This window comes from Pelophylax lessonae, assembly GCF_965119305.1.
Source record: "Pelophylax lessonae genome assembly, chromosome: 2".
Taxonomy (NCBI): domain Eukaryota; kingdom Metazoa; phylum Chordata; class Amphibia; order Anura; family Ranidae; genus Pelophylax; species Pelophylax lessonae.
In genome coordinates, this window is record NC_138769.1 from 747,372,456 (window position 1) to 747,385,680 (window position 13,225).

The window sequence follows — 13,225 nt, forward strand, 5'->3', positions numbered from 1 at the left end:
CCCTGCACCAGCATTCCCAACTCAGTTTGGTATCATAGCAGTAAGAGTACACAAAAACCCCAAAAGAGGGGCGGGGGGCGGCGACTGTCAGAGGACTCAGAGAAAGGAATTTTACGATAAGATTTTACAAAAATTCAGTTTTCTCTTACGTCCTCCGACAGTCGCCGCCCCCTCCAAGTCCTCACCAATGGGACGTCCCAAAGCAGTGTGGACATGAGGGGTGGGAGACGCAACCGTAGAAAAGGCAACGCAGTACCCACATCAGAGAAAGGAACCTTACTATAGTAAGAGAACCAACTGGGCAACAGGAAAAACGTGCTCAACAGGAGCAACAACCCAGGAAAAAACAAGTAACCCAGGGGTAAAACACCCCAATAACCAAGGGCCCACAAAAAAACAAGGGTCCCTAGGAAACTGCCGCACTGAGAACTTTACGGCCAAAGGAGGCATCAGCCGATGCCTGAACATCCACCTTATAGAACTTAGAGAAGGTGTGAACGGACGACCAAGTCGCCGCCTTACACACCTGGGCCACAGAAGCCTGATGACGGAAAGCCCAAGACGTACTCAAAGATCTGGTAGAGTGCGCCTTCACATGGAAAGGAGGAACCTTCCCCCTCAAGGCATAGGCTTGCTCAATAACCTGTCTGATCCATTTGACGATGGTCGCAGCCGACGCCGCCATGCCCTTCCGAGGTCCCTCAGGAAGGACAAAGAGGGAATCCGACTTGCGAAGAGATTTAGTGGACGACAGGTAAACCCTGATCGCCCGGACAACATCCAAGGAGTGTAAGGCAACCTCCTTAGGATGCTTCGGCTTCGCGCAGAGCGAAGGCAAGACAATGTCTTAATTAAGGTGAAAATCTGAGATCCTTTTCGGAAGAAAAGATGGGTTAGGTCGCAAGACCACCTTATCCTTGTGAATCACCAGGTAAGGAGAGCTGCAGGACAAAGCCGCCAGCTCCAACACCCTGTGAGCCGAAGTGATCGCCACCAAAAAAGCAACCTTCTTAGACAGCAGAGGCAACGATATCTTCCTGATGTTTTCAAAAGGAGCCTGTTGTAACACGGACAGAACCAAGTTCAAGTCCCACGGAGGCAAAGGTTCCCTCCTGGGAGGGGCCAAATGTCGCACCCCCTGAACAAAGGTGCTAACCAAAGAATTAGACGCCACAGGGTGTTGAAAGAGAACGGCCAGTGCAGAAATCTGACCCTTAATCGTGGCCAACGCCAAACGCTGGTCCACTCCAGTTTGAAGGAAAGCCAACACTCTCGACACCGAGTATGAGCGAGGAGAATGCCCCCTGGACTCACACCAGGCAAAATACGCTTTCCAAGTACGGTAGTAAATTTTTCCCGAAGAGGCTTTTCTAGCCTTGATCAAAGTGGGAATGACCTCAGGGGAGAGACCCCTTGTAAGGGTTCAGCAGCAGCTAGGGAGACCAGACACATGTAGCTACAAACCAAAACAATATAGATAGCCTTAAAGTAAAATTTATTATAGTGAACCACAAAACAAACACACACAGCAACAGTGAACTAAGGAAATGCCAGTAAACAAAAACCAACCCCAAAGACACAATAACTAAAGAACCAACTATCTACAAATATATACACTATACAGGACAAGGGGAGCAGGGTAGCAAGGAAGAGGGCAGACTAGGCTGGATTACTGGATACAAGGCAGAGAGCAGGAGCAAGGGGGTACAGGATAGATCAGGATCACAGACAACTGGTTCAGGCAGCAAGGAGGCATTCAAAATAGTGACGCGCCTGGGAAAGGGAGGAGCAGCCTTAAATAGCCACCTGGCAGCTGAACACAGTTTGGGTGATCATAGAAGCCTACTGGCTTCTGGGAGACACCTGCTGGTGGACAATGGAAGTGCAGCATTCAGTCCAGGGCAACACAGTGTCACCAGCAGGGGAACTCAATCCTAACATATTCCCCCCCTTAAGGAGCGGCCTCCGGACGCTCCATAAGGCTCCACCACTGGGGTCTGCAAGCTGACTGGGTACCCCACTGCCAAGGTCTGAAGGCTGGCTGAGAACCACACCGCCGGGGTCCCAAAACTGGCTGGGTTTCCTGCTGGTCAGATCCCTAAGAAGTCGCAACACCGAAGGCTTACCATTCTTATATGCAGCCTGTGTCCCAATGTTGAGACACTGAAAGCTACCCGAATGCTTAATGCCCAAGTCCCTGGTCCATGCAGGTACCCTGACACAAGGGTGTCCCATCACAACTGGACCTCTTCTCACACTGTTAGAGACTGCTCTGTATTTTACTTGCCACTCAGGTCTACCCAGGGCATAGGTTACCCCACTCGGGTCCCCAGATGCACCAGGGATTGCAGAGATGACCCCTGGGTCAGGACAAAGTTCATATGGAACACTGCCTTTTCCCATAGGACCTCTACTACTGGGGCCGTAACAGCAGATGCAGTTCTCATGTTCAGAGTGGATATCTGGACATCCTGGCCTTAGCATAACAGGATCAGCTGGCTGCGAAAAGAACACAGAACAAGCAACAGTAGGGATCTTAACCCACACAGAAAACCCATTTGGGCCACATAACGCTGGAAGTTCAGGAGCCTCAGACATATTAGCAAGTGGGAGCTTAACCCGGTCAACAGAGTCCAGTTTAACAGCAAGGGGTGAATTGACAGAGTCCGGCGGGACAGCGGCCCCGGTATCAGCAGAGTCCGGCGGGACAGCGGCCCCGGTATCAGCAGAGTCCGGCGGGACAGCGGCCCCGGTATCAGCAGAGTCCGGCGGGACAGCGGCCCCGGTATCAGCAGAGTCCGGCGGGACAGCGGCCGGCAAGTCACCCGTGGCAGGTTTGGCAACAAACGGCAGGTCCCTATCAGCAGGCGGCAGCATGGAGGAGGTCTGGACACCATCGGCAGGCTGCAGCATGGAGGATGGCTGGATCTCGTCAGCAGGCGGCAGCATGGAGGAGCACTGGATCTCACCAGCAGGTGGCAGCATGGAGGTGTGGACACCATCAGCAGTCAGCAGCATGGAGGATGGCTGGATCTCGTCAGCAGGCGGCAGCATGGAGGAGGACTGGATCCCACCAGCAGGCGGCAGCATGGAGGAGGACTGGATCCCACCAGCAGGCGGCAGCATGGATGAGGACTGGATCCCACCAGCAGGCGGCAGCATGGAGGAGAACTGGATCCCACCAGCAGGCGGCAGCATGGAGGAGGACTGGATCCCACCAGCAGGCGGCAGCATGGAGGAGGACTGGATCCTACCAGCAGGCGGCAGCATGGAGGAGGACTGGATCCCATCAGCAGGCAGCAGCATGGAGGAGGACTGGATCCCATCAGCAGGCGGCAGCATGGAGGAGGACTGGATCCCATCAGCAGGCGGCAGCATGGAGGAGGTCTGGATCCCATCAGCAGGCGGCAGCATGGAGGAGGTCTGGATCCCATCAGCAGGCGGCAGCATGGAGGAGGTCTGGATCCCATCAGCAGGCGGCAGCATGGAGGAGGACTGGATCTCATCAGCAGGCGGCAGCATGGAGGAGGACTGGATCTCATCAGCAGGCGGCAGCATGGAGGAGGACTGGATCTCATCAGCAGGCGGCAGCATGGAGGAGGACTGGATCTCATCAGCAGGCGGCAGCATGGAGGAGGACTGGATCTCATCAGCAGATGGCAGCATGGAGGACGGCTGGATCTCATCAGCAGTCAGCAGCATGGAGGACGGCTGGATCTCATCAGCAGTCAACAGCATGGAGGATGGCTGGATCTCATCAGTAGTCAGCAGCATGGAGGGTGGCAGAGTTGTAAGAGCAGGAAAAATGTTCTGTTCATCTTTAGGCTTACATACTGGAGTACTGTGAGCATTTGCATTGTGCTGACCAGAGTGTACTGCTGATGGAAATGTAGTAACAGTACTGGGAAGAATAGAGTGAAGAGCAGCAGAAGTACAGGAAGAGGCCTGAGATGTTGCTATGGGTAACAGTATTGCAGGGGGAGCCTCCAATGGATTACATACTGAGGAAGACTGGTTACTGGTGGCAGGGTACTGATCTACAGGTGGTAAAGAACACTCAGTAGCAGCTGTGGTTGCTAAGGGTAACAGAGGAATAGATTCTTGATTTATTTCAATAGATATAACTTTATGTGGCTCCTCTAGAACAGGGGATAGGATCTCTGACCAAGCTTGTAGCAGAGGGTAAACTAAAGTCAGTTTGTCTTTCCCTAGTTGCCTTTGCTCCATTAAAGACTGAACAGCAGCAATGCAATCTAACAACACCTGCTGTGAATAGGCTGAATACTGATGGAAGAAAGAACCTGCACAATATTTCAGCAACCATCTCAAAAATCCAGCCTGGAACATAGTAAATGGAGGAGTGAAAACATCATGGCCCTGAGAGATCGACTGAAATACTAGTTCAGAACAGACCTGAATTAAAGGCTGAACTTGTCTAAGGGAGAATCTGCCCTCAACAGCTAAGGCATGCGCTGTCAGAATGTTTTCCAACAGTTCCTCCTCAGTGAGACTCAGCGCCTGCAACAATGAACGACAAAAATCTTTATCTTCTGCTGCATGCACACGACTAATAACCTGCACTCTAAGCATCTTGACAACAGGAAAATGAAGTCAAAAGCAACTGGCTTCCAGCTCCAAAGTGTAGCTGATCTGGTCGTATTGGGCGTCACTATTATGTAAGGGTTCAGCAGCAGCTAGGGAGACCAGACACATGTAGCTACAAACCAAAACAATATAGATAGCCTTAAAGTAAAATTTATTATAGTGAACCACAAAACAAACACACACAGCAACAGTGAACTAAGGAAATGCCAGTAAACAAAAACCAACCCCAAAGACACAATAACTAAAGAACCAACTATCTACAAATATATACACTATACAGGACAAGGGGAGCAGGGTAGCAAGGAAGAGGGCAGACTAGGCTGGATTACTGGATACAAGGCAGAGAGCAGGAGCAAGGGGGTACAGGATAGATCAGGATCACAGACAACTGGTTCAGGCAGCAAGGAGGCATTCAAAATAGTGACGCGCCTGGGAAAGGGAGGAGCAGCCTTAAATAGCCACCTGGCAGCTGAACACAGTTTGGGTGATCATAGAAGCCTACTGGCTTCTGGGAGACACCTGCTGGTGGACAATGGAAGTGCAGCATTCAGTCCAGGGCAACACAGTGTCACCAGCAGGGGAACTCAATCCTAACACCCCTATCCTTCAGGACCTGGCTTTCAACAGCCAGGCCGTTAAAGCCAGCGACTGTAAAGCAGGATGGAATATCGGTCCTTGAGACAGAAGGTCTTCTCGAAGCGGCAGATGCCACGGAGCGTCGGCTGCCAGAATTACGAGGTCTGTGTACCAAGACCGGCGAGGCCAGGCCGGTGCCACCAGAATCATCGCGTGCGGTTCCGAGGCTAACCTGCGAAGGAGCCTGGACAGCAGCTGAATCGGTGGAAAGGCATACATCAGACGATACTGATGCCAGGGCGCCACTAACGCGTCTGAGGCGTCTGCCTGAGGATCGTGCGTCCTTGCCACAAACCTTTCCACCTCGTTGTTCAGACGAGACGCGAACAGGTCCACATCCGGGGACCCCCACTTCGCGCACAACATCTGGAAGACATCCGGGTGAAGGGACCATTCTCCCTGGTCCAGGGTCTGGCGGCTCAGATAATCCAGCTGCCAGTTCTCCACCCCCGGAATGTGAACTGCCGTTATCGCCGGGACGTGCGTCTCGGCCCAAGACAGAATGTCGGCTACTTCCCGAGCCGCCCGGGCACTCCTGGTGCCCCCTTGGTGGTTGATGTAGGCCACCGCGGTGGCATTGTCCATCTGAACCCGAACCGGACGGCCCTGAAGCCGCTCCGACCATCGCAGAAGGCAAAGCTTTATCGCTCGCAACTCCAGAACGTTGATCGGAAGGGAGGACTCCTTCTCCGACCAAGTCCCCTGGGCGGACAGATTGCCCAGGACACCACCCCAGCCCGTCAGGCTGGCATCCGTGGTGACCACCGTCCACAACAAAGGACGAAAAGACTTGCCACCCGACACTGCCGGGGACTGGAGCCACCACAGAAGACTCTGTCTGGTGCGTTGGCTCAAAGAGATCCACAGATCCAAGGACTGCGGGCGCCCATCCCACTTCGCCAGAATCTCCGCCTGGAGACCCCGCGTGTGAAACTGGGCAAAGGGGATCGCCTCGAAGGCTGAGACCATCAACCCCAGACATCTCATGCATGTCCAGAGGGACGAGCTTTGGTTGGCCCTGAGGGCCCCGACCTCATCCCGAAGCGTCCGGAGTTGTCCTCCGGAAGGAAAACTTTCGCCTTTACAGAGTCCAGAACCATCCCCAGATAGGGAAGGCGAACCGAAGGACACAGAGTCAATTTCGGAAAGTTTATTGTCCAACCGAACTCTTGCAGCGTCTGCACCGTGGTGGACATGTCGGTCATCAGACTCTGGCTGGCAGTTGACCGTATGAGGAGATCGTCCAGATACCCCAAAACCGCAATGCCCTGTGCCCGTAACAGGGCCAGGACCGGTGCCAGCACCTTGGTAAAAACCCGTGGAGCCGAAGCGAGACCGAAAGGTAACGCCACGAATTGGTAGTGTGCCTCCGCAATGGCGAATCGAAGGCGTACCAGATGGCGTGGGGAGCCGTCTCCAGCGACAAACCGCTATCAAGGCAGACATGGAGTGCCGCAGCCAGGACGCTTGTGGATCGCAGCCATAGACCGCAGCATGGCGTCCAGTGAGGTAGCCACCTCACAGGCAGCATCCCTGCAGCGAACAGGGATGGGTCGTTCAATGTGCCAGGGCGAACCTAAGCTGAACGCTCGATGGCAGGCTGGGGATCCATCTGGCACTCAGCCCTGAGATCCAGGGCGGCCAGTCTGAGACCCAGCTCCGCATGAACATCTTCATCCGAAGAACCCTAAACTAAAGCTGACAAAACAACAGCTAGTAAAGAAAAGAAAAATACTTGAAATAAAATCAAAAAAGGGTAGAAGGCTGAGACTGAAGCCCCAGCATAGGAAAGCCTGCTACTCCTAAGCTAGGCAAGATCAAACTGAGTTGGGAATGCTGGTGCAGGTAGGTATTGACTAAGGGGACAGCCCCTGGGGGTGTGTCTATGCTAAAAGCTTTTGTATTAACAAATCTTGTTGCCTAGCTACTCCTGCGGAGTAAAGGTCAATGCCCATTGGTGAAGACTTGGGAAGGGGCGGCGACTGTCGGAGGACGTAAGAAAAAATGTATCTTTTAGTGACAACGTTGTGTAAAACAAAAAATTTTAATTTTCCCCAAACTTGTGGCAAAATATAAAATATTCCATGGACTCACCATGCCTCTCAGCAAACAGCTTGGGGTGTCTACTTTCCAAAATGGGGTCATTTGGGGGGGGGGGGGGGGTTTGTGGTATCTTGACATTTCAGGGCCTCCTAAACCGTTATAGGTAGTGAGAAAATGCAATGAAAAATGTACGCCCTTCGAAATTCTGATGGTGGTGACTTGTTTTCGGGCTCCCGTACACTGCTAGGCTCCCAAAAAGTCTCATATTTGTGGTATCCCTGTACTCAGGAGAAGCAGCAGAATATATTTTGGGGTGTAATTACTCATATACCCATGGCATGTGTGAGAAATATATAATTTCATAGACCACTTTGTGTAAAAAAAAATAAAAAAAAAAAAACAATTTTTTTTCAAACACCTGTGACAAAAAAATGAAATATTCAATGAGCTCAACTAGGGATGCACCGAAATGAAAATTCTGGGCCGAAACCGAAAATTCAGGATGCCCTTGCCCGAAAAACGAAACCGAAAATGACTTTTTCCCCCCAATTGATTTAAAAATATTTTTTTCTATAATTTTATTAATATTAGACTTGAATTTATTGAATCTGAAATGAAAAACTACAAGCCGATAAAATAAATACACTCTCTGGACACTCTCATACCTGCCCCTTTCACTCTGTCTGTTTATCTCAGCCTGAAGACATCCTTCTCACTATTGATTGCTCAATCTAAACAGAGCAAAAGAGGAAAATAGTATACCATCCATTATCCTGTAACTTAATATTGAGCTGCTATAGCGGACTTAAATATCAAGTCTTTCCTGTTGTAGATTACAGCCCTGTTCTATGTGACCTACAGGGCTCTCCTCTGACTAGCTGGGTCAATCACTTTTATTGAACCTGGAATATTGGCCAATTCACATAATATTAACTCTGTCTTTAGGAAAGCTGGATAAGCAGACATGTGGATAAAGAGTGAGAGTAATTTATTAGATAGAGGTATTCCGTATCTCAGGCTCTTCCATCATACTGTTGTGCAGTAATATTAATTTCTGATTAAAGGCAGTACACTACAATCCTCTATCTGAAATGAGGGTGCAGTGGAACCTTGGGGGAAGGCAGTATTTCTGCTATTAGAAGAATAATCATGAAATACCTAAATCTTGCTCACTTGATGTTCTCTAGACCTGCTGAGAGTGAGAGAGAGAGAATGTGTGCTGCAGCGAGATGATACTCTGACTGTCCTGACTCCCCTCCTCTCTATACACAGATCGGACACATCACTCGGGGGGGGGGGGGGGGGGGGCGCTTCAGCAGTGCTGAACAGTAATGGAGACTCACCTTGGTGTTGGGGGTGTCCGGTGCTCGCAGCTCTACACTCACCAGCTACCATATGGCAATGCAGCCGCATATCGCCCAGTAATCCCTCCGGGGTAGTGGCAGTGCTTCGATCACATGCCCCGCATACCGCCCGTTGTTCTCCATGGACCGGACCAGGATCGGACTGGTAGTGTGTCCGGTGTGAGCTGTGTGCCGCCTCCTCCTCCCCTCTCTGCTCAGCGTAGCTGGTTTCTCTGGCCCGGGAATGGAGATGGCAGCAGCAACAGCACAGTACTGGGAAGCCAATGTCATGATCAGACATGGGATGACAGACAGTCACAGTGTAGGACTTAGGATGGCGCAGAACTAGGACGTCACTGGTTGCTAACAACCAAAAGAAAGCTCTGTTTGTGGGGGAAAAAAAGGACGTACATTTCGTTTGGGTACGGCATTGCATGACCGCGCAATTGTCAGTTAAAGTCATGAAGTGCCAAGTTGAAAAAAGGGGTCTGGTCAGGAAGGGGTAACATCTTCCGGGGCTTAAGTGGTTAACTGGTGAACATGCTGAAATGTTCTGCTTTCTGCACTATAATAGTGTTTTACTTAAAGAGGAAGTAAACCCTCCTCTGACACTTTTACCTATAGGTGTTCCTATATTAAGGCTTACCTATAGGTACTGTAAATATCTCCTAAACATGTACCGTTTAGGAGATATTTACCTTACATGCAGCCAGTGATGTCATTGGCTCATGCGCTCTGAAGGAACGGCCGCTGGTGCCATTTCTTCAGAGCCCCGTGCCGTGACAGTCGGCTCCCGCGCGCGTGCGCGGGAGTGACTTCACCGCGGCTCCGGCCAATCAGATAGCCGGATGCCGCGATCCCGGAAGACGGCGACTGGACATGTCGCCCGTCATACAGGTGAGCAGGCAGCACGGCGGGGGCTCGTTGTTAGGCAAGTATTTCATAATGAGCTAGTATGTGATGCATACTAGCTTATTATGTGTTTCTCTTTCAGGTTACAGAAAAAAAAAAAAAAAAAAAACTTTCATGGGTTTACAACCTCTTTAACTGGGAGTATTGATTTGAAAGTGTAGTAGTAGTGTCTGTCCACCAGTCAGGGCTGGCCCAAGACATTGTGCTGCCTGGGTCCGAGAATGAAATGCTGCCCCCCCCCCAAAAAAAAAAATCAAGAGGCCCCCCACATTCTATAGGACTATGAAAGCAGTCAGAGGAGTGTGAGTGTGTACGGAGTGACAGCAAGAGCAGGACAGAGCAGTTGACACTAGGCAGATGAGCGCACCAGGCTTTCTACTGTCTATAGTGCCACAGTGCCCTGCAGGGCTGCGGGCATGGTACAGGAGAATGCAGGGCTGAGGACATGGTACAGGAGAATGCGGGGCTGCGGCAATGGTACAGGAGAATGCAGGGCTGAGGACATGGTACAGGAGAATGCAGGGCTGAGGGCATGGTACAGGAGAATGCAGGGCTGAGGGCATGGTACAGGAGAATGCAGGGCTGAGGGCATGGTACAGGAGAATGCAGGGCTGAGGGCATGGTACAGAAGAATGCGGGGCTGAGGGCATGGTACAGGAGAATGTGGGGCTGCGGGAATGGTACAGGAGAATGCAGGGCCTAGGACATGGTACAGGAGAATGCAGGGCTGAGGACATGGTACAGGAGAATGCAGGGCTGAGGACATGGTACAGGAGAATGCAGGGCTGAGGACATGGTACAGGAGAATGCAGGGCTGAGGACATGGTACAGGAGAATGCAGGGCTGAGGGCATGGTACAGGAGAATGCAGTGCTGCGGGCATGGTACAGGAGAATGCAGAGCTGCGGGCATGGTACAGGAGAATGCAGTGCTGCGGGCATGGTACAGGAGAATGCAGTGCTGCGGGCATGGTACAGGAGAATGCAGGGCTGAGGGCATGGTACAGGAGAATACAGGGCTGAGGGCCTGGTACAGGAGAATGCAGTGCTGCTGGCATGGTACAGGAGAATGCAGTGCTGCGGGCATAATACAGAAGAATGCAGGGCTGTAGGCATGGTACAGGAGAAAACAGGGCTGTGGGCATGGTACAGGAGAATGCAGGGCTGCGGGCATGGTACAGAAGAACGCAGGGTGGCGGACATGGTACAGGAGAATGCAGGGCTGCGGGCATGGTACAGGAGAATGCGGGGCTGTGGGCATGGTACAGGAGAATTTGGAGCTGCGGGCATGGTACAGGAGAATGCAGGGCTGCGGGCATGGTACAGGAGAATACAGGGCTGAGGGCCTGGTACAGGAGAATGCAGTGCTGCTGGCATGGTACAGGAGAATGCAGTGCTGCGGGCATAATACAGAAGAATGCAGGGCTGTAGGCATGGTACAGGAGAAAACAGGGCTGTGGGCATGGTACAGGAGAATGCAGGGCTGCGGGCATGGTACAGAAGAACGCAGGGTGGCGGACATGGTACAGGAGAATGCAGGGCTGCGGGCATGGTACAGGAGAATGCGGGGCTGCGGGCATGGTACAGGAGAATGCGGGGCTGTGGGCATGGTACAGGAGAATGCGGGGCTGTGGGCATGGTACAGGAGAATTTGGGGCTGCGGGCATGGTACAGGAGAATGCAGGGCTGCGGGCATGGTACAGGAGAATGCGGGGCTGCGGGCATGGTACAGGAGAATGCGGGGCTGCGGGCATGGTACAGGAGAATGCGGGGCTGCAGGCATGGTACAGGAGAATGCGGGGCTGCGGGCATGGTACAGGAGAATTTGGGGCTGCGGGCATGGTACAGGAGAATGCGGGGCTGCGGGCATGGTGCAGGAGAATGCGGGGCTGCGGGCATGGTGCAGGAGAATGCGGGGCTGCGGGCATGGTGCAGGAGAATGCGGGGCTGCGGGCATGGTACAGGAGAATGCGGGGCTGCGGGCATGGTACAGGAGAATGCGGGGCTGCGGGCATGGTACAGGAGAATGCGGGGCTGTGGGCATGGTACAGGAGAATTTGGGGCTGCGGGCATGGTACAGGAGAATGCAGGGCTGCGGGCATGGTACAGGAGAATGCGGGGCTGCGGGCATGGTGCAGGAGAATGCGGGGCTGCGGGCATGGTGCAGGAGAATGCGGGGCTGCGGGCATGGTGCAGGAGAATGCGGGGCTGCAGGCATGGTGCAGGAGAATGCGGGGTGCGGGCATGGTGCAGGAGAATGCAGGGTGCGGGCATTGTGCAAGAGAATGCAGGGTGCGGGCATTGTGCAAGAGAATGCAGGCTGCAGGCATGGTGCAGGAGAATGCGGGGCTGCAGGCATGGTGCAGGAGAATGCAGGGTGCGGGCATGGTGCAGGAGAATGCGGGGCTGCAGGCATGGTGCAGGAGAATGCAGGGTGACTGGCATGGTGCAGGAGAATGCGGGGTGCGGGCATGGTGCAGGAGAATGCGGGGTGCGGGCATGGTGCAAGAGAATGCAGGGTGCGGGCATGGTGCAGGAGAATGCGGGTCTGCGGGCATACTACAGGAGATGCAGTGCTGTGGGCATGTACCATGCCCGCAGCACTGCGTCTTCTGTAGTATGCATGCAGCCCCGCATAATGGCAGGTAGTGTGGCTGTGTATGGAGCAGTCTCACTTACCTGTTCCTAAAGGGCGCCTTAGGATTTAAAAATGGCTGGGGAGGCGGAGCTGTAGTGCAGAAGGCTGGAGGAAGCTGGAGGGGCGGAGTTCCGATCAGAGCCGAGTGCCTGGGGAAACGAACCTCGGCACAAGGTCCGCGGCCGGCCTGACATGCACACTGCGCATGTGCCACCCGCCGCCACCGCTCGGTAAAGTCCGTACATGTTCGGCTATTCCCGGAAATAGCCGAACGTTTACGGGCTTTTCCGAGCGGCGGCGGCCGGCGGCACATGCGCAGTGTGCATGTCAGGCCAGCCGCGGACCTTTTTTTTTTTTTCTTTTAGCAATAGCCGAAGAGAAGAGGCGGCCGGGGGCCGCCCCTCTTTAAGTGCCGCCTGGGTCCCATGGTCCCACCGGGACCCATGGTAGGGCCGGCCCTGCCACCAGTCCACTGAGTCTGTCCAATCCACTGTCTAGTTTGTGTCTATCTATTTTTTCTAGCAGTTTTGCACTGACTGCGCTGCACTTTATATATATATATATATAGTACTTTGTGGTATATACTGCACTGCTGAATACACTTCACTATCTGATCTATTAAATTGTAAAAAGCACAAATCTCTCTCCCTGCCTAACTGACTGCTAGCAATGTCTTACCTAGACTACACTGCTGACTACACTGCACTGTCTGATGAACTGCAAATCACGATCCTCTCCCTGCCTCAACCACTTCCTATCTCTCCCGCACAGTCACACACTACACGCCGCTGAGAAATATGGAGTCCTACAAGGGAGAGTGATGGGAGATATGATAAAATATAATCTCATTACCTCCTCCGCCTGATACTTCCAGCAATGTCTTCTCTATAATTCCTCACACATGGAGCTTCCTGTCTGCACCTACATCACTTCCTGTCTGACTTACATCACTTCCTGTCTGACTTACATCACTTCCTGTCTGACTTACATCACTTCCTGTCTGACTTACATCACATCCTGACTTCCGTAGAGATTTCCTATCTCGGTATA

General features: G+C 52.7%; 1 protein-coding gene across 1 annotated transcript in view; it reads left to right on the top strand.

Annotated features, from left to right (window-relative positions):
* The window catches only part of LOC309548373 (uncharacterized protein), a gene marked incomplete at both ends in the record, with an annotated part of 539,651 nt that overhangs the window by 288,598 nt on the left and 237,828 nt on the right, over positions 1 to 13,225 (top strand). The gene's annotated exons all lie outside the window — the stretch shown is intronic.